At 38.3% G+C, this 18,719-nt stretch overlaps 1 protein-coding gene and 1 long non-coding RNA gene across 2 annotated transcripts in view; one reads left to right on the plus strand and one right to left on the minus strand.

Moving 5' to 3' along the window:
* Positions 1-18,719, plus strand: part of CLIC4 (chloride intracellular channel 4) — an 88,897-nt gene that overhangs the window by 20,267 nt on the left and 49,911 nt on the right. The gene's annotated exons all lie outside the window — the stretch shown is intronic.
* Positions 7,174-18,719, minus strand: part of LOC135230705 (uncharacterized) — an 80,577-nt gene continuing 69,031 nt past the window's right edge. Inside the window, exons 3-4 of the long non-coding RNA XR_010321325.1 lie at positions 18,668-18,716; positions 7,174-10,988 (exon numbers count right to left, since the gene is read on the minus strand). This is a non-coding gene — a long non-coding RNA (uncharacterized LOC135230705). The remainder of the gene's footprint in view (positions 10,989-18,667; positions 18,717-18,719) is intronic.

Consider the following 18,719-nt stretch of genomic DNA (forward strand, 5'->3'; position numbering starts at 1 on the left):
CTATGTGTTTCTCTCCCTCTGCTACTAAATTTTACTATTCCCTTATTTTTATGGTATTCAGTTCATTTTATCTAATGATCTCTTTAGGAGAAATACAGACATGTTTAATAATGTTTTAATCTTTATTATCCCAGAGAATTCTTTATCTAATTTCTAGCAGAAGAAAATAAGATACTGTAGGTTTATAGGTTTTATGCTTAGTATTTGAAGCAGTAGGGAACCCTGGAGGTGAAATGGTTAAGCGCCCGCCTGCTAACCGAAAGGTTGGTAGTTTGAACCTACCAGGGGCTCTGTGGGAGAAAGATGTGGCAGTCTGCTTCTGTAAAGATTACAGCCTTGGAAACCCTATGGGGCAGTTCTTGTCTGTCCTATGTGGCCACTGTGAGTAGGAATCGATTCACGACAACTGGGTTAGGTGAAGAGGTAAGGGTAGAGTTGAAGTCTCCTATTTCTTAATTTGTTTCTAGACCCTAAGAATTTTTACTTTTTTATTTTTGCCTTATACCACAATAAGATGGTAATAATGTTTTAAAACTTTAGCATGGCCGTAATTGATAGAGGTAAGGATTGTGAAATGACTTTAAAATTCTTCATTTTATGGTAATGTTATAAACCCCTTGAAACTGCTTAGTTTATTTCTATACAGGATAGAGGACACTATAGATAAAAATGAGCAGTAGGTTTTTGTTTTCCCATAACATTAATGCTTATTATGGACCAAGTACAAGCCCTTTTATATATGTTAGCTAATTTAATCCTCATAAAAAAAAAATAGACACTCTAAGTACTATCAATTTTTACACATAAGATTTAGACAGGTCATTGCTTGTCCATAGGGCAGGAATTTTTACCAAGGTCTTTGTGATGACAGAGCATGAATTCTTGACCACTAAGAACTTTTTTTCTTTTTAAGGAGTCCTGGTAGCACAGTGGTTAAAGCGCCTGGCTGCTAACTGAAAGGTTGGTGGTTCAAACCCACCAGCCACTCCATGGGAGAAAGATGTGGCAGTCTGCTTCTGTAAAGATTTACAGCTTCAGAAACGCCATGGGACAATTCTGCTCTGTCCTGTAGGGTCGCTATGAGTTGGAAATGGCTTGATGGCAATGGGTTTGGGTTTTTAAGAGCTGTAAGGAGCCTTGGTGGCACAATGGTTAAGCACCTGGCTGCTAACAGAAAGGTTGAAGGTTTGAACCCACTCAGTGGCTGCGTGGGAGAAAGACTTGGAGATCTACTCCCATAAAATTGTTGTTGTGTGCCATTGAGTCAATTCCAACTCATACCAACCCTATATGACAGAGTAGAATTGCCCCATAGGGTTTACTAGGTTGTAATCTTTTTTTTTTTTTTTTAATAATTTTTATTGAGCTTTAAGTGAACATTTACAAATCAAGTCAGTCTGTCACGTATAAGCTTATATACACCTCACTCCATACTCCCACTTACTCTCCCCCTAATGAATCAGCCCTTCCGGTCTCTCCTTTCGTAACAATTTTGCCAGTTTCTAACCCTCTCTACCCTTCCATCTCCCCTCCAAACAGGAGATGCCAACACGGTCTCAAGTGTCCACCTGATAAAAGTAGCTCACTCTTCATCAACATCTCTCTCCAACCCATTGTCCAGTCCCTTCCATGTCTGATGAGTTGTCTTCGGGAATGGTTCCTGTCCTGGGCTAACAGAAGGTTTGGGGACCATGACCGCCGGGATTCCTCTAGTCTCAGTCAGACCATTAAGTCTGGTCTTTTTATGAGAATTTGGGGTCTGCATCCCACTGATGTCCTGCTCCCTCAGGGGTTCTCTGTTGTGCTCCCTGTCAGGGCAGTCATCAGTTGTGGCCGGACACCATCTAGTTCTTCTGGTCTCAGGATGATGTAAGTCTCTGGTTCATGTGGCCCTTTCTGTCTCTTGGGCTCATAGTTGTCGTGTGACCTTGGTGTTCTTCATTCACCTTTGATCCAGGTGGGTTGAGACCCATTGATGCATCTTAGATGGCTGCTTGTTAGCATTTAAGACCCCAGATGCCACATTTCAAAGTAGGATGCAGAATGTTTTCATAATAGTATTATTTTGCCAATTGACTTAGAAGTCCCCTTAAGCGATAGTCCCCAAACCCCCGCCCTTGCTTCGCTGACCTTTGAAGCATTCAGTTTATCCCGGAAACTTCTTTGCTTTTGGTCCAGTCCATTTGAGCTGACCTTCTGTATATTGAGTATTGTTTTGTTTTTTTTTTTAATTGCGCTTTAAGTGAAAGTTTACAAATCAAGTCAGTCTCTCATACAAAAATTTATATACACCTTATTATATATTCCTAGTTGCTCTCCCCGTGATGAGACAGCGCACTCCTTCCCTCCACTCTCTATTTTTGTGTCCATTCAGCCAGCTTCTGACCCCCTCTGCCCTCTCATCTCCCCTCCAGACAGGAGTTGCCCACATAATCTCATGTGACTACTTGATCCAAGAAGCTCACTCCTCACCAGTATCATTTTCTATCCCCTAGTCCAGTCCAATCCCTGTCTGAAGAGTTGGCTTTGGGAATGGTTCCTGTCTTGGGCTAACAGAAGGCCTGGGGACCATGACCTCAGGGGTCCTTCTAGTCTCAGTCAGACCATTAAGTCTGATCTTTTTATGAGAATTTGGGGTCTGCATCCCACTGCTTTCCTGCTCCCTCAGGGGTTCTCTGTTGTGTTCCCTGTCAGGGCAGTCATCAGTTATAGCTGGCCACCATCTAGTTCTTCTGGTCTCAGGCTGACGGAGTCTCTGATTTATGTGACCGTTTCTGTCTCTTGGGCTCATAATTAACTTGTGCCTTTGGTATCCTTCATGCTCCTTTGCTCCAGGTGGGTTGAGACCAATTGATGGACGCTAGATGGCCGCTTGCTAGCGTTTAAGTCCCCAGACACCACTCACCAAAGTGGGATGCAGAATTTTTTAAAATAGATTTTATTATGCCAGTTGACTTAGATGTCCCCTGAAACTATGGTCCCCAAACCCCCGCCCCTACTACACTGGCCTTTGAAGGGTTCAGTTTATTCAGGAAACTTCTTTGCTTTTGGTTTAGTCCAGTTGTGCTGATCTCCCCTGTATTGTGTGTTGTCTTTCCCTTCATCTAAAATAGTTCTTATCGACTATCTAATTCGTGAAAACCTCTCTCCCTCCCTCCCTCCCCACTCTCGTAACCATCAAAGAATATTTTCTTCTCTGTTTCAACTATTTTTCGAGTTCTTATAATAGCGGTCTCATACAGTATTTGTCCTTTTTCAGCGGACTAATTTCACTCAGCATAATGCCTTCCAGATTCCTCCATGTTATGAAATGTTTCATGGATTCACCATTGTTCTTTATCGATGTGTAGTATTCCGTTGTGTGACTGCACCCTAATTGATTTATCCACTCATCCGCTGATGGGCTCCTCGGTTGCTTCCGTCTTCTGCTGTTGTACACAGTGCTGCAAAGGTTGTTGTCTTTAAGGGAATAGATCACCAGACCTTTTCTCCTGTGGAGCTGCTGGGGTCTTGGAATGGTGACTCCAGGGCACCTAACAAAGAGCTTTGTTGTTGGTTTATATTCTTCTCTATTTAAAACTTGAGTTTTTACCTAACAGGGGTTTGGTTTTCATTATTTGCTATTTTCAATTACTTTGAAAAAAGAAGAAAAGAAAAAATTCTGAGAACATTTAAGAATATTTCTAAAACATACTAACACCAGTGAGCCTAGATGCTCAGTAGGTGAATTTGGCTGCTTTTAGTCTCTTGGTTAACTTTGAAAGGAAACTGTAAAATTTCCATTATCTCACCTCTTTGCATTTCGGGGGCCTGGGTAATTAGTATTTTTTTAAGAGTTACAAACTTGTAAGGAAGCTGACTTGAATTTCACATATATTTGGTTTTAGGTTTGTTTGGGGACCTGGGTAATTAGTATTTTTTTAAGAGTTATAAACTTGTAAGGAAGCTGACTTGAATTTCACGTATATTTGGTTTTTGGTTTTAGGTTTGTTTTCCAACTTAGAAATCTGAAAGTGGTCTGGGTTTTAAAAAGTCACATACTAAACTGTTGGTATTTTTCTCTGAGCTTTTGTTTTTTTAAATAACTCTTCTTGTTCAAAGGACCCAATCCTTAATCTTTACATTGTTGATAGACAAAAAAGCAAGGAAGTTTCTTTTCGTGGAGAGAGGAAATGGCTGTCAGTTCAGGACTTTATCCATATTAGGTATAAACTAAATATAGTTGTATGATCCAGAGGTGAAGTCACATCTATAAATAGTTTCTTAAGCAAAACTTATGAGATCAGCCAGTGCTTTTAGAGCCAGTTTTTTTTTTTTTTAACTTTTGACTCTCTTTAAAATGTTGCCAAACTGATTAGTCCTATAGTCTGCCTTTCTATGTCCCTTAAAAAAAATTTTTTTTTTTTTACAAGGAATCTTTCCTTAAAACAAATTCTACTTTGTATGTGTCTCCTTTTGAGGTGAGGTTGTTTGTATAGTAATTCCTTTAAATTTCTTATTCTGTCATTTTCTTATTGCCAATTTTTTTTTTTTTTTTTTTAAGTTGGTATTATCCTTAAGTCTTTTTCACCGTGAGGCTGGATTCTTCTTGTCTTGTGTAAGAAACATCTGTTTTACTTAGTATTTTCTTGCTTTATTCTGTTTTTAACCATTAAGTCAGGTCTCATGTGGTTGGTTGGCTGGTTATAGAGATTCTGGTAGAACAGAAAGAGGGAATAAATCTGTTTCTGGCCAAAGCACATGTTGTTCTCAAAAAAAGACTTTTAAAAGCCCCCCAGAAGCATTCTTATTCACGATAACTGTTTTCAGCTCTTTGCTCTGCAGAGCTCTTTGCAAGCATGCCAGAACGTTCAGGCACTTATGAATGCGCTTTGCTTCTGAAGAGAAGAATTATATATGTTTATGGCATATTTTAAGGAGCCCAGGTGGCGCAGTGGTTAAGCGCTTGGTTGCTGACCGAAAGGTCAACGGTTTGAAACCACCAGCTGCTCTGCAGGGGAAAGATGGGGCAATCCTGTAAAGGATTATAGCCTTGAAAACTATGGGGTGCAGTTCTGCAGTTCTGCCCTGTCCGGTAGGGTTGCTATGAATCGGAATTGACTTGACGGCAGTGGGTTTTGGGTTATGGCATATTTTATTAGAGATATTTTGGAATACAACTTCACTGTAAAAAGTTTAGCTTAACATCTCATTTCTAGGGGCGGGGGCGGGGGGGGGTCAGTTCATGAAACCAAATGCCCTCCAAGACTTACCTACCACACCTGCCACCAAATCAAAACCAATCCAGTTGCTGTGGAGTTGGTTCCTGCTCATGGAGACCCCGTATGTTACAGAGTAGGACTGTGTTCCGTAGTGTTCCAGTGGCAGTGCCTTGTGGCAGTGGGTCACCAGGCCTTTCTTCTGAGGCGCCTGTGGGTGGGTTCAAACCACCAACCTTTTGGTTTGCAGCCAAGCACTTAGCTATTTGCACTACTCAGGGACTAAAATAAATTTAATAATAAACCACAAACCTTGATATTTGGGAGATAATGCATTAATTCAGTAAACATCTTTTAGTTCATTTGGGCAAATTGGTATGAGTGGTACGGGGATAGAAGCATGTAGGAGAGTATCAGGTCTGTTTCTAGTGTTGTGTTGTGTGTTACCTCATAGTAAAATACCAGAGATAAAAGTATTCAGTTACTGAACTTGAACATGTAATTTGGGTTTTATGACTAGTCGCTCACTAGATAGCTATTGAGCTAAACTTAGTAACAGATTAGTTTAGAGGACTAGAATCTTGAACTTATATGACTGGAAGCCCAGGTTCAAGTCCTGTGTGTATCATACTGATCTGCTATTGTTCTCATCTATAAAGTGGGTATGTTTTTTAGAGGTGATATCTAACCTAGTATGGATTTATTTTATGCACCAGATTAACCTTAGTCTTGGGTGTTTAGTTCAAGACATAACTTTGAGACTTGAGATTCCAAAGTCAGATCCGGAGAATTAAATTCTCATAACTAGAAGCACCCTATTAGAAAACAAAATGGTGGACCAAGTAAAAGTCTTCTGTGATAATAGGAAATTTGCTCTGCAAGTAGAAAATACTGCTAGAGTGAATTCTTTGACCTGTAAGAATATATTGTATTTTCCAAATGTGAACTAGCTGAACAATACAGTTGAAGGGAAGGTTTTTTTTTTTTTTTTTAATCTAAAATAAAGCACACAGAACTATTCCAAGTTAAAATGTGCCTTTATAATATTTAAAGCACTTGTGCATTGAAGTGGTAAATAAAAAATTTCAATAAGCATACTGTCTTGTACTATTCAGGGTTCAAAATTTATTTTAGGCCAGCCAAGAAGATAGATAAGAATTCTGAATATTAACTTTTCACAGCTTCATTAGTAACTTATTTGGTAATGTTTTTATGGAAAATTGATAATTCAAAATAATATCTCAGATACACTCATTGATACACTTATTGAGCAGTAGTATTTTGTTATTGAAATATTTTTCTTTAGCATCTGAACCACTATAATTTTTTTATTGCTCATTGTCATCATTCAGAGTAGCTAATTCACTTAGTCATAGAAAGGTTCAAAATTCTGCTCTTAAACAATACTGTGAGGTATATCTTTATAGCCAGTTTTTTGTGTATATCCATATCGTGGGATTCTGTTTTAAAAATCCCACACAAACCTCACTTATCCTTTCAGTTCTTTTCTTTTCTTTTGTTTGCCTAACGTGTAATCTCTTAGGAAAAAAAAAAATGCTTTCTGGAGAATTTAGAATTTGTACAAAGGGAGAAATTGGATTTTTACTTTACTGCTGAACTCTTGGAATTCTAGTTAAAATTGTTTGGTCTGGGAACTTGTTGATAAACAGCAGTAGCTCTCTCACCCACTAAATTTAGGTAGCTGCCATAAGCACAGATGGGGGAAGAGGGTATTTTTCTTGAACACTTAATTGGTTTCTGTCACTCTTAGGATTCTTTCTGAACCCAGTTTATGCTAGGGCATGTATATTTTTAAACTACTCTAGGGAAAGTGGACTGCTGGATTTTGACTTGCAGAAGAATTTCACCAATCTCCTAACTTATTTGATAAACAGGGGAAGGCCCTGGCAGTTAGTGATTTTATTATCTTTAGTTAAAAAAAAAAAAAAAAAAGAGGATATTAAAAGAATGAGACTTAGGCAATGAAAAGCTTGAGACAATTTTTTTTAATGTGACCAAAGTGAGAGTAACCAGTTATAAAGGGTGAATGTTTCTTTTTTAAATATTTTCATGCCTTAGTAAACACAAATTAGCTTTTTGTAGTCCTGAAATTAGCTCGTTTAATTGCCAAACATTCAAATTCAGAATAGTTTTATCTGAAAATGTCTTGCCTTTGCTTTCATTCTTTAAAGATATTTTTGTTGGATATAGAATTTTGGGTTGATTTATGCTGCTGCTGCCGTTTTCCCTCCAGCACTTTAAATATGTTGTTTTATGATTTCGGGCCTCCAGTGTTTCTGATAAGAATTCAACTGTCGTTCAGATCACTGTTTCCTTGTATGCAGTATATTTTTCTCTAGCTGCTTTAAAGATTTTATTTTTGTTTTTTAGCGTTTTCATTATGATATACCTACATGTGTTTTTTTTATATTAATCCTGATTTTGATGTTCACAAAACTTCTAGATTTGTCTTTATTTGGGAAATTTTGGCTGTAATTTCTTGAAATATTTTTCTGCCTCCTCTTCTTCTGGGACTCTAATTAAACATATAGAAATTATGATATTTTCTGCAGATCTCTGAAGATCTTTTTTTAATTTTCCCCCCACCTCCTTTTCAGATGGAATAATTTCTTGAATCTATCTTCAGGTTCACAGACCTTTTTTTCTCTTTTCTCCATTCTCCTGTTAAGCCCATCTAGTGATTTTAAAAATTTCATATATTTTTTACTTCTAGAATTTACATTTGGTTCTTTTTTTGTGATCTCTTTCTTTACTGAAAATTTCTATTTTCTTTATGAGCATATTTTCCTTTATATCCTTGAGAATAGTTACAATAAATGGTTTAAAATACTTGTCTGCAAATTGTAGCATCTGGGTCATTTTAGGGTCTGCCTCCTTGATTATTTTTTCTCTTGAGAGTAGATCGTGTATTTTTCTGTTTTCTTCCTGTGCTAAATAAGGGGCAGAGTAGGCAGTCCCACTTTCATTGCTAACTGCGTGCAGCATGAATTGAATTCCCACCTGGAAATGGACTCAGTCCTCACCTTCCCACTTCTCCATCCTTAGTTGCCAGCTGCCCTGTGGCCATGATCAATTACATCACGGCTCACGATAGTGAGGCTTAGTCAGTATTGGGCCCCCAGTTGAGCCTCTGTCCTTGGGACTCTTGTCAGCTTCACCAAGTGGCCATTATAAATTTCATCGTGCCTCCTGAGGCTTAGTGTCAGTCCCCTGGGTGGTCCAGCTCTCTGAACCCAGAACCAAAGGCCAAATTGCTATCTGTACCTCGTACTTCCTATGTGGAGTAATTTTGGGTATTGTGAATAACATGTTTTAGGAATTTTGGATTTTGTGATGTTCCGCTGAAGAATATTGATTTTTTTTTTTTTTTAAAGCAGGCAGTTAATTTAGCTGAACTTAAATTTCAAAACTCTGTCTCCACTGTGGTAGGTGGCAGCTCAAACTTCAGTTCATTTCCTTTAGCTGGCCTCCTTGGAATCCACTCTGCATGTGTGCTTCAGGGATCAGCCAAAGATTTGGACAGAGTTTATAACACAGAATTTGGGGCTTCCCTCCTTGGGTTCTCTTTTTCAGGGGGTTCTTAACCTCATTTTCTAGGTTGCTTCAAACTCTCTCCTTTGGTTCTTCAAACCAGCAGGACTGTGCATTTTCCATTGGCGTTTTAGTTGCTTTGCATGGCACTTTTGGGGAATAGATAAAAATTGGGGACAGTCATCCAAGTGCAGATCTTTTCTTTCACGTGTCAACTCCCTTCCAAAATCTGTCTGTTTTTTACTGTCCAGTACTTTCAGGTGGTTGTTTTTATCTAGAAGTTAATCATTGTTATGGGGTGATGAGGAGGCGTGAGGAGGTTGATCAAAACAAAATTTTTTAAATGAACTTTTAAATTCTAGAATAGTTTTAAATTTACAGAAAAATTGCAAAAATAGTACACAGTTTGCAAATTAATTCTAAATGAAATTATTTCTGAAATGTATTAATGCTTCCTGAACTTCTTAAAATGCTGAATGTAACTGCCAATTAAGGTTCAATACTCCAAATATAAATTAATCTCTGCAGTGCAGTGATGGCCTCAGGAGCTGTTGAGGTATGTAAGACAGCTTTTGCCTTTCGGCAAAATGGCCTCAGCTGTTAGGCTTTAGGAACCTGGGTGTGTGTGTGTGTGTGTGTGTGTGTGTGTGTGTTTTCGTGTGTGTGTGTGTTTTCGTGTGTGTGTGTGTGTGTTTTCTATTTCTTCCTTTGGCAGTTTAGCTCAACTGAGGCAATCCATTTCCTTTAATTTGCTATTGTAATCTGTTTGTGGCTCAGTAAGCCAGATGAACAAATTTGTTAAAATTTATTTGAAATAATAATTTCTGAGAGCTTGAATGTTGAATTTATGAGTCAGGTACATGATCTTGGTGACATTGATGTTGATTGTCCAGAGGCTTTTTATGTAGATGTGTGCGGTCCAGTATGGTAGCTTCTAGCCATATGTGACTGTTGAGTCCTTGAAATGTATCTAATTTGAGTTGTGAAGTATAAAATATACATCAGTTTTAAAGACTTATTAGCACAAAGAAAATAATGTAAAATACTTCATAAAAAGAAAATAATGTAAAATAATACTTCATAACTTCATATATTGATTACATGTTGAAGTGGTAATATTTTAGATATATTAGGTTAGGCAAAATATGTTATTAAAAATTAATGTCACTTGTTTCTTTTTACTTTTTTAATGTGGCCGCTAGAAAACTTAAAGTAGCATTTGTAGTTACATTTTATTAGTTGTAGTTCAGAATTTATCTTATTTGATAGTAATGTCCATGTGAGTGAGGTAGTGCTTGTACAGTAAGATCGTGACACTGAGCAGGTGAGATTCCAACATCTCATCCCTACCTTGGTGTAAGACACTGTAGAGTCGTGGGTGATAGCATGGACCCTAGAATTCTAACCTCAGTTCTGCCTCTCATCAGTTCTGTGACCTATTGCAAGTTAGTTTTTCTGAACCTCATATTCCTCATCTGAAATATGAAGAAAACAATACCTAATTTCATATGGTTATTGTGAGAATTAATATATGTAAAACACTACGATTATAGTGCATATCAAGTGCTAAATGAACGGTCACTGTTAACTTGCTTCCAGGCAGTTTTGGAGACATTTTGATTTCTTCTAGGTGATACTTAACGGGGAGTAGAATTAGCATTAATCCAGACAGGAAAATGGATTATGCCTTTGGTTACCTTTTGATTTTTTTTCTTGTCATTTAGTATTTTTAATCAGACGGTTTATAATTTGTTCTGAAGAAATAACAGACTTTGCTCCTCCTGTTGTAGGCTTTTGATGAATGACGTAAACATCCCAGCAGAACTTGTTTCATTATGATTCTGTTGTGTTTAGGTAGAAAGTCTGGTCTTTGTATATCTGATACTTCGTTTTAAAGAAAGTTCTGGTTGAGACATTTCGGATTTGGTTTTAGTACCATTGTTGTTCCTAATCATAGCGAGCTTTAGTTTTCATCTTAAGCATGTGCTTCACATATGTAACAGAACAAAAAGTACTCCTTAGAATCTTTTCTCAACTGTCATTAATTCCCTTTCTTTTTTCAGCTAGTAGTTTTAGAGTGGCAGTTTTGCATCCAGCATTTTTCCAGGCAGTATAAAGAATTAAAAAGAAGTTTTATAGTGTTCAAGCAAGTTCGTATTTTGGCAAGGATTAGGGTAAGGAATGAGGTTCTCGTGTGTCTAAGCATTTGGAACATATTCTTGTATGATTTTCTTAAATCTGAAAAAAGAAAAGTAAAACATGTTCATTATAAAAAGGCAAATAGTACAGAGTGTGTAGCCCTCTCCCCAAGTATGTCCTGGGAAAACAACGTTAATTTTGGTTTGTAGCCATCCGCCATCTGAGAAATATTGTCCAGATATAAATGCAAAGATTATAGCTCTTGGAGGGTTATTAATTACTAGCTCTTGGAGGGATTTTCCTTTCTACCCATTAGCAAAGCGTATTACAACCCCAACCCAAGGCTTTCCTCTACCGAGTTGTTCAAACCAGAAACTAGGAGTTACTCAATTTCATTCTTTCTCTCACTTCCCACATCCAAACCATTGACAAATCTTTAGGATTGTACCCTCACCATTACATTTAATCCATGCATTTCTTTCCATTGCCTCTACGCTAATTCAAGCCAAATTTCACCAGGACTGTTGTAATAGATACCCCAGCTTCCATTCTTCATCAGCACCATGCTCTCGCTCTGTTTTGCGGAAGGTAGCGAGTGTTACTGTCTTAAGATGGAAATTGGTTTTTGCCCTCATATGCCTCCACCAAAACCCTTCGGTGGTATCTTCTTACCCCATTCGCTGGCATCTCCTCCCTCTCCCTCCTCAGTGGAAGCCCCATGAAGTCAGGAGCGTGTTCTCTGATTGGCACATAATTTTTTACTGAGCGCTTACCATATGCTGAGCAATATTTTAAGAGCTTTTTATATATTAACTAATTTAATACTTATGACAACTCTGCGAAGCATGTTGTCTTACATGTAGAGAGATAGATTGACAGATCAGATGGCAGGCCCCTGGCTCATGGACTGCGAAAGCTGACCAATCCAAGATTGGGAGTTAAGATGGCAGGCCACTGGCTCAAGTCCAAGAACTGGAGGTCGGATGATAACGAGCTGGATGCAGGATCCAGAGGGAGCAAAAGCCAGCGAGCTTTGCCAGGACATCCATATATATATTGGATGCAGGCCACACCCTTGAGGAAACTCCGTTGACTGTTCACATCAGATCACATCATGGAGGGTAACTACATCAGTACCTAACTGCCACACTACATCATTTCATAACTGCCAAACCACATAACTTAACCACCACATAGGTATTTTCCCCATTTATGTATAAGGAAACTGAGAGCCAGAGAATTTAAGTCACTTGCCTGAGGTCACATAGGTGGTTAAGTAAAAGAATCAATAATGTCTCTTACCAGGCAGTCTGCTTCTAGAGTCCTTGCAGTTAACTATTGTGTTATGCTTTTTTTTTTGACACAGTAGGTGGTTGGTAAATATTTGTTAACTGAATGAATAAATTCTTCCCTTTGGTGAGCATAAAATTCAAGCTTTTTACTTAGATCTAGAAAGTCTTTCATGATCTGGCCCCTACTATCATTAACCAGCTGCGTCTTGTACTCTCAGCAGTCCATCTACAGTGGCTGCTTGCATGGCTGGCTCCTTCTAATTTTTTAGGTCCAATTTTTCAGTAGGTGCTTCTTGTCCACTCTTAGTACTTTGTTTCTCTTTAGGCAGCTATTACAGTTTAAAAATTCTAACTTGATATATTTATTGTCTGTTTCTACTACAAAAATCTGAGTCTCATGAGGCCAGGTCTTACCTGTCTCATTCATAGTTGTTTCCCCAATGCCACATAGTCCTCAGTAGCTGTTGAATGGTGAGGAAGTATATTGGGGTTCTAGGAAAGGAGAAAAGAGCCCTGGTGGCTCAGTGGTTAAGTGCTCAGCTACTAACTGAAAGGTCGGTGATTCAAACCCACCAGCCACTCTGGGGGAGAAAGATACGGGCAGTGTACTTGTGTAAAGATTATAGCCTTGGAAGCCAGTGGGCAGTTCTACTCTGTCGTACAGGGCTGCTGTGAGTCAGAATCAACTCACTGGGAATGGGTTTTTGTTTTGGTAGGCAAGGAGGTGTTCTGTAACATGTTAGGTGAGTGAGGAAAAAGAGCCACAGTTTGAACTTAAGTGGTAAATGCTACCGTGACCCCTGAATTCTTAGAGCAAAGTCTAAATGGCGGCTTATGGAAAATATAATTACTTATAAGCAACCAGAGCCCTGGAATGGCTGCTATTTCTCCTTTAACTTATATGTAGAATTTTCTTATTTTTAACCACTCAAACATTTTTATTCTTCCTACTAGTCTTTGTTGTTGTTTTATTGTTGATTGGTTTCTGACTTTGGAGAGACCCCATCTCACAGAGTAGGACTACTTCGTAGGGTTTTTCTGGCGCTAATCTTTATGGAAGCAGATTGCCAGGCCTGTTTCTTCTATAGTGCCGCTGGGTGAGTGAGTTTGAACCGCCAACCTTTTGGTTACCAGCCGAGTGCAAACTGTTTGTGCCACCCAGGGACCTTTCTACTAGTCTTAATTAGAGATAGATAGCAATATCAGTTGGGATTCTTACAGCTGCATATAACAGAAAATGGCACCTCAAATGGGCTTTAACCTCTAAGGGGAAGTAGTAGTCTAGTAGGAGAACTGCTTCAAGTGTAGTATGTCAGGGTGTGGCTCTCCCTCTTTGTGATTCTCTTGGCTCTGTGCTCTTCTGGTGTTGGTTTCAGCTCCCGACTAGTATCTAGCTGGCCACTGCAGCAACAGGTGTCATATCCAAGGGTTTCCTCTTCTGGTGTCTTTGAAGAGTGAGGAATTTTTCCAAGATGTCCTGGAGCAGGCCTGCCCTTGTGTCTCATTGACTAGAACTGATCACACGATTAAACCTACATCAGTCACTGGTACGAGAAATGGAACTCTCATGACTGACTGAAAATCAATCAGGATTTACTCTTAGAATTGGGGAATTGGGTCATCATCTCCCGCATCTCTTGAGGGAAGGAGGAATGGGTGCCTGATCAAAAATAGGCGTTGAATTGGCAGAAAAAAGTGGGAGGATAGATGCTGAGCAGCCAGCTCTCAAAGTCTGCTGTAGTGGCTTTTATGGCTTGTAAACTGCCTCTAGATGATTCGGAGACCTAACTTAAAATTTTGAGAAAAATGAACTATTCAGGAAGATTTGATTTAGTAGATTTTCTTTTCTTCCTATACTGATAACCTGGAATACACTACTTAGAACTCAAAGATTTTTATTGTCATGCAGTCAGCAGAAGCTGATAAGCAGTAAAGCATCTGTAGCCGGTGCCGTCCTGTGGGAAACTTAAAAAAAAAAAAAGCATGCCCTCAGTGAGGTTACAGTCTAGCTCAGGAGATAAGGCGTAGACACGTGAAAAGTAATAATGTGGAGTAACAACTGGAGAGATGAAGAGGCAAGGCGTAGACACGTGAAAAGTAATAATGTGGAGTAACAGCTGGAGAGATGAAGAGGCAAGCCGTGATTAGTCGTTAAACACCTGGTATAGGTTGGGAGCTTGTTAGAGATGCAGAATCTTGGGCCTCACCCAAAATCTACTGAATCGCAATCTGTATTTTAACAAGATCCCTTGGTGATTTGAAAGCACTGCAGTAGAGGTTTCTAGGACAGGTAACTGGTTTAAGCTAGAACGATCTAGAAAGATTTCTTAGAGATGAGACTTAAGCTTGACCTAAAGGACGGGTGTGGCAGTGGGCATTTTAGGTTTAAGCTGATGTGAGTTTAGTCACCTAAGTGTCCAGATTTATGTGGCCTTGTTGTACAGGATGAATGGGGGGAATGTGGAGGAGTGGTATGGGTCCTACAGAACACCAAAGGGAAAGCTATCCTAGGAAAGGACAATGCATAAGACCTCACTTTTAGAGAGTGTTGTAGACATTCAGAGTTTTTGTTTTTAAATTAAATGGCTGCATTAGGTAACTGAATTATAATTTAGTTATTAACTAAAGGAAAGAGAAGCAGACAACCCTTGAAACTACTAGAAGGGGAATCATCTTTCCCATTCAGTAAGTTTAAACGTGGATAGCTATGGGTGGAACAGCTTAAAAAAAAGAATGCTGTTTCCCCAAACTGTGATATTAGCTGAAATCATTTGCAAAATTGTATATTTTAGTTTATTTCCTCAAGCAGCATTCAGGTTACTTTGAATCTTAATGATTTTAGTAATAACTATACATTTTTTAGTAGGTTATTTCTGATCGGTAAGCATGATAAACTTTGGCTATAACTTTAGTCACCTCTTCCTTTTATTAAAATTTAAAAACAAAATGAAAAGACATGTTTTTCTATAGTTTTGAATGATTTCTGAATTCACACTGATTTAAACTAAAGAAAGAAAATATCAAATCTAGTGTTATAAGCTGAATCACCAACTCACAGGAGGAGCCACTGGCAAGCTTATAAAACTGAAGCTCACAAAACCAGGATTTATTGGGGGAATGTTTATGAAGGTTTTGAAAAATGTTAAACAGGTATTATTTCAATTGTGATAAAGTTGGGGCAGTAAATATATTTTCAGGTTGCACTGTATCCTAACTAGGAATATTTACTTTTGGTGTGTTCTCAAATTTTAAATTATTCAGATTAAACTTTCTAGAACATAGATACAAAGATGAGAGTCATATCTTCTCGTTTGTTACAGAATCTCCAGTGTTTAGTGTAGGTCTTTACATGGTTGGTGAATGAATAAAAAATAAAAATTTTAACTTTAAAAGATTGATTTTTATCTACATTTGGAGATAATATGTATATACAATAAAAGTGAACTATAATATAGTTAGAAACCATTAGGACTAAAGTGGTAGCTAGATAATTTTTTAAAACTTTGTTTGGAAATAATTTCAAACTACCAAGTTGCAAGAATAGAACAGTACAAAGAACACTCACATACCCTTTACCCAGATTTGCCTATTTTTAGTGTTTTATCCCATTAGCTGAATTATTTGCTCTTTCACTCGTAAGTTGCATATATCATGGCCCTTTACCTCGAAATATTTTAGTGTGTATTCCCTAAGATGAGTGATATCTTCTATAACATTATAATTGACAACTTTAGTAAATCAATCCTGCCTTCTCCCCGCCCCTTTCCAGAATAAAAAATTAAGACTCAAAGAGGAACTACCCATGGATTATATACTTCTAAGTGGAAAATCGATCCTGGTTTGAAAATCATATATTATCTCTGGTCAGCAACATCACAGCAGAATCTTTTGGTTTTTTCCTGTGAGAAATCCTATAGTAATAACAACTTAAAATTGTTGTTCTAAACCAGATATAACTACCCTGCAGCACTGCATCTATAAAGGGACTCTGTATCACTGAAATTGTCCCTGTTTGGTTATAAGGCAGACTCTTAGAAATGTTAATCTTCTGTTTTCCACTAAGAGATACTTGCCTCTGCTTCTTAGTTTGTGTGGCATAAGAATGTCCTTTGATTAGAGTGTCTGGGTCTTATGAAGCTTCAGGCTGGCTTGGTTTAAGTCTCGATATGCCCAAATTAGAGGCAGGATATCTTGGCATTCCTTTAAAGTGAGAGAGGAGGCTGCTGTTTACCTAATCTGACCCTGACAGTGACCAGGTTACGGGCCTACAAAGGGCAAAGTCCAACAGGCATCGTGAAGAAAGAATTCAAAGGTTAACCATGGAGCGAATTTATTTCCAGTCCTGATTTTTTTTTGGGGGGGGGGGGGTGTACTTTTTTTCTAAGTCAGTGTTTGTCTGCCCATCAAATGCATCAGAATTAAAATCACACGAAATGCTTTTCTACCAATCACCCATCTACCCATTGCCTTTGAGTCGAATTCTGACTCATAGTGACTCTACAGGACACAGTAGAACTGCCCTGCCCTGCCCTATAGGGTTTCCAAGGCTGTAATCTTTATGGAGCGGAGCCTTGGTAGCACAGTTGTTAAGAGTTCGGCTGCTAACCAAAAGGTTGGCAGTTTGAATCTACCAGCAGCTCCTTGGAAACCCTATGGGGCAGTGCAACTCTGTCCTATAGGGTCGCTATGAGTTGGAATCAACTCGACGGCACCGGGTTTAATCTTTACGGAAGCAGACTGCCATGTCTTTCTTTTGCAGAGTGGTTAGTGGGTTCAAACCACCAACCTTTTTGTTGGCATTTAAGCACTTAAACCACTGCTCCACCAGTGGAGACATTCTGAATAAGAATATCTGGAGGTGGGACCTGGTAATCTGCATTTTAAACCCATTTACTTGAGGATTTTTGTGTATTTTAAGATTTAGAATCCTCCTATGTACTTTTGTTATCTGTATTTCCTTCATCTTCAGAGCTTTTCACATTCATTTTATAATTTATGGTGTTTTACTTCATTTGCATGTGTTTATGAAATCATTCAGCTCTGGGTGCTAAGCAAAAGGTTGGTGGTTCAAACCCACCAGCTGCTCTTTGAGAGAAAACATCTGTATATATGTTGCTGTAAAGATATCAGCCTAGGAAGCCATATGGGGCAGTTCTTTTCTACCCTGTAGGGTCAGTATGAGTCGGAGTTGACTCGACTGCATACAGCAACAAGGGCGGGAAGATTTTTGTTTGCTTGCTTTTTTCTTTAAATGGAGGATTCATGTGCATAGTACAAATATCAAAAAGTATGAAAAGAGAATTTAATGAAAAGTAAATCTCCCTCCCCTGTCTCTCAGTTTTCAAACATTGAGCAGGTACTATTCTGAGTTCTCTCTATATATTAATTTATTCAGTTCGCCCAACAACCTTATGAGATAGGTGGTTATTATCATGATTGTATAGAAGCCGAAAACAGGCCCAGAGAAACTAAAAACACTTCTTCAAAGTCACACAGCTAGAAAGTGGTGGAGTTGTCTGGCAGTCTGGCTCTGGAGTCTGGCCGGCTCTGCTGAGTGGGAGGATATAAGGATTAAACAGATTAATACATATAAAGAGCTTGTTTTAGGAAAGCAGGGAGTTTGTCTTTAGTAAGGCAAATGTTCCATGGGAACTCTTTAGTCCTAGCTGGAGTTTTATGATATGGTTATGGCCAGGAAAAAATAATACATTCTTCTTTGCATGGCCCAGAGATTTTTCACATCTTCTTAAATAAAGGCTATCTTTGCATCCCTCCATTTATTGGACTGTTTAAACTTTACATAGACTAATTCTTACAGCATAGGGCCATAATATATATCATTTAGAAGAACTTATATTAAAAATACTCAGACTGTTTCTCCTCTTATTGTTTTTTGAAAGAATAGGGATTCTAATGACAAAGTGGTTGAACTGAAAAACCTGTTGCTAACCTTTAAGTTTTGTGCATGAAGTGTCTTTAAGGTAACACTAAATTCTTACTGTATGCCAGGAATCGTGTGTATTCTAATGGATTTGATCTCAGTAGTAACATGGTATAGGAAGATATCTTTAGTTTTGTGAACAGACAGGAGTTTCACAGATACGAAAGTAATTTACTAAAGATTACACAGCTGAGAAGTGGTGGTGAAGTCAGGATTCAAATCCACATATGTCTGATTCTAAAACCTTTTTATTTCCCGCGTGCTATGTAGGCCCTGTAGAAGGATAACAGTTTATTAAACCTCTAGACTGCAACCTTGGTTCCAGCATGTGTTTAGCAAAAACGTGAAAGAAATAGGCAATGGCATCAGGTGACTTTGTTCAATAATTAGGTTGTTTTGTGACTTTTAAGTTAACCTAAATCAAGGCAAACTAATTTGTGTCTTGAAGTGTTTAACTTTATTCTTTTTGACAGCACATTGCTTCAGACAGTCCATAGAAGATGTATCAAGGAAAATAATTTAATGATTGAGTAGCTCATTCTTACCTTTAGGTCCCAGCATTTCTCTTTTACCCAGTCATTTTCACCCCTCACCCTG

The sequence above is a fragment of the Loxodonta africana genome, chromosome 3 (assembly GCF_030014295.1).
Source record: "Loxodonta africana isolate mLoxAfr1 chromosome 3, mLoxAfr1.hap2, whole genome shotgun sequence".
Classification (NCBI taxonomy): Eukaryota; Metazoa; Chordata; class Mammalia; order Proboscidea; family Elephantidae; genus Loxodonta; species Loxodonta africana.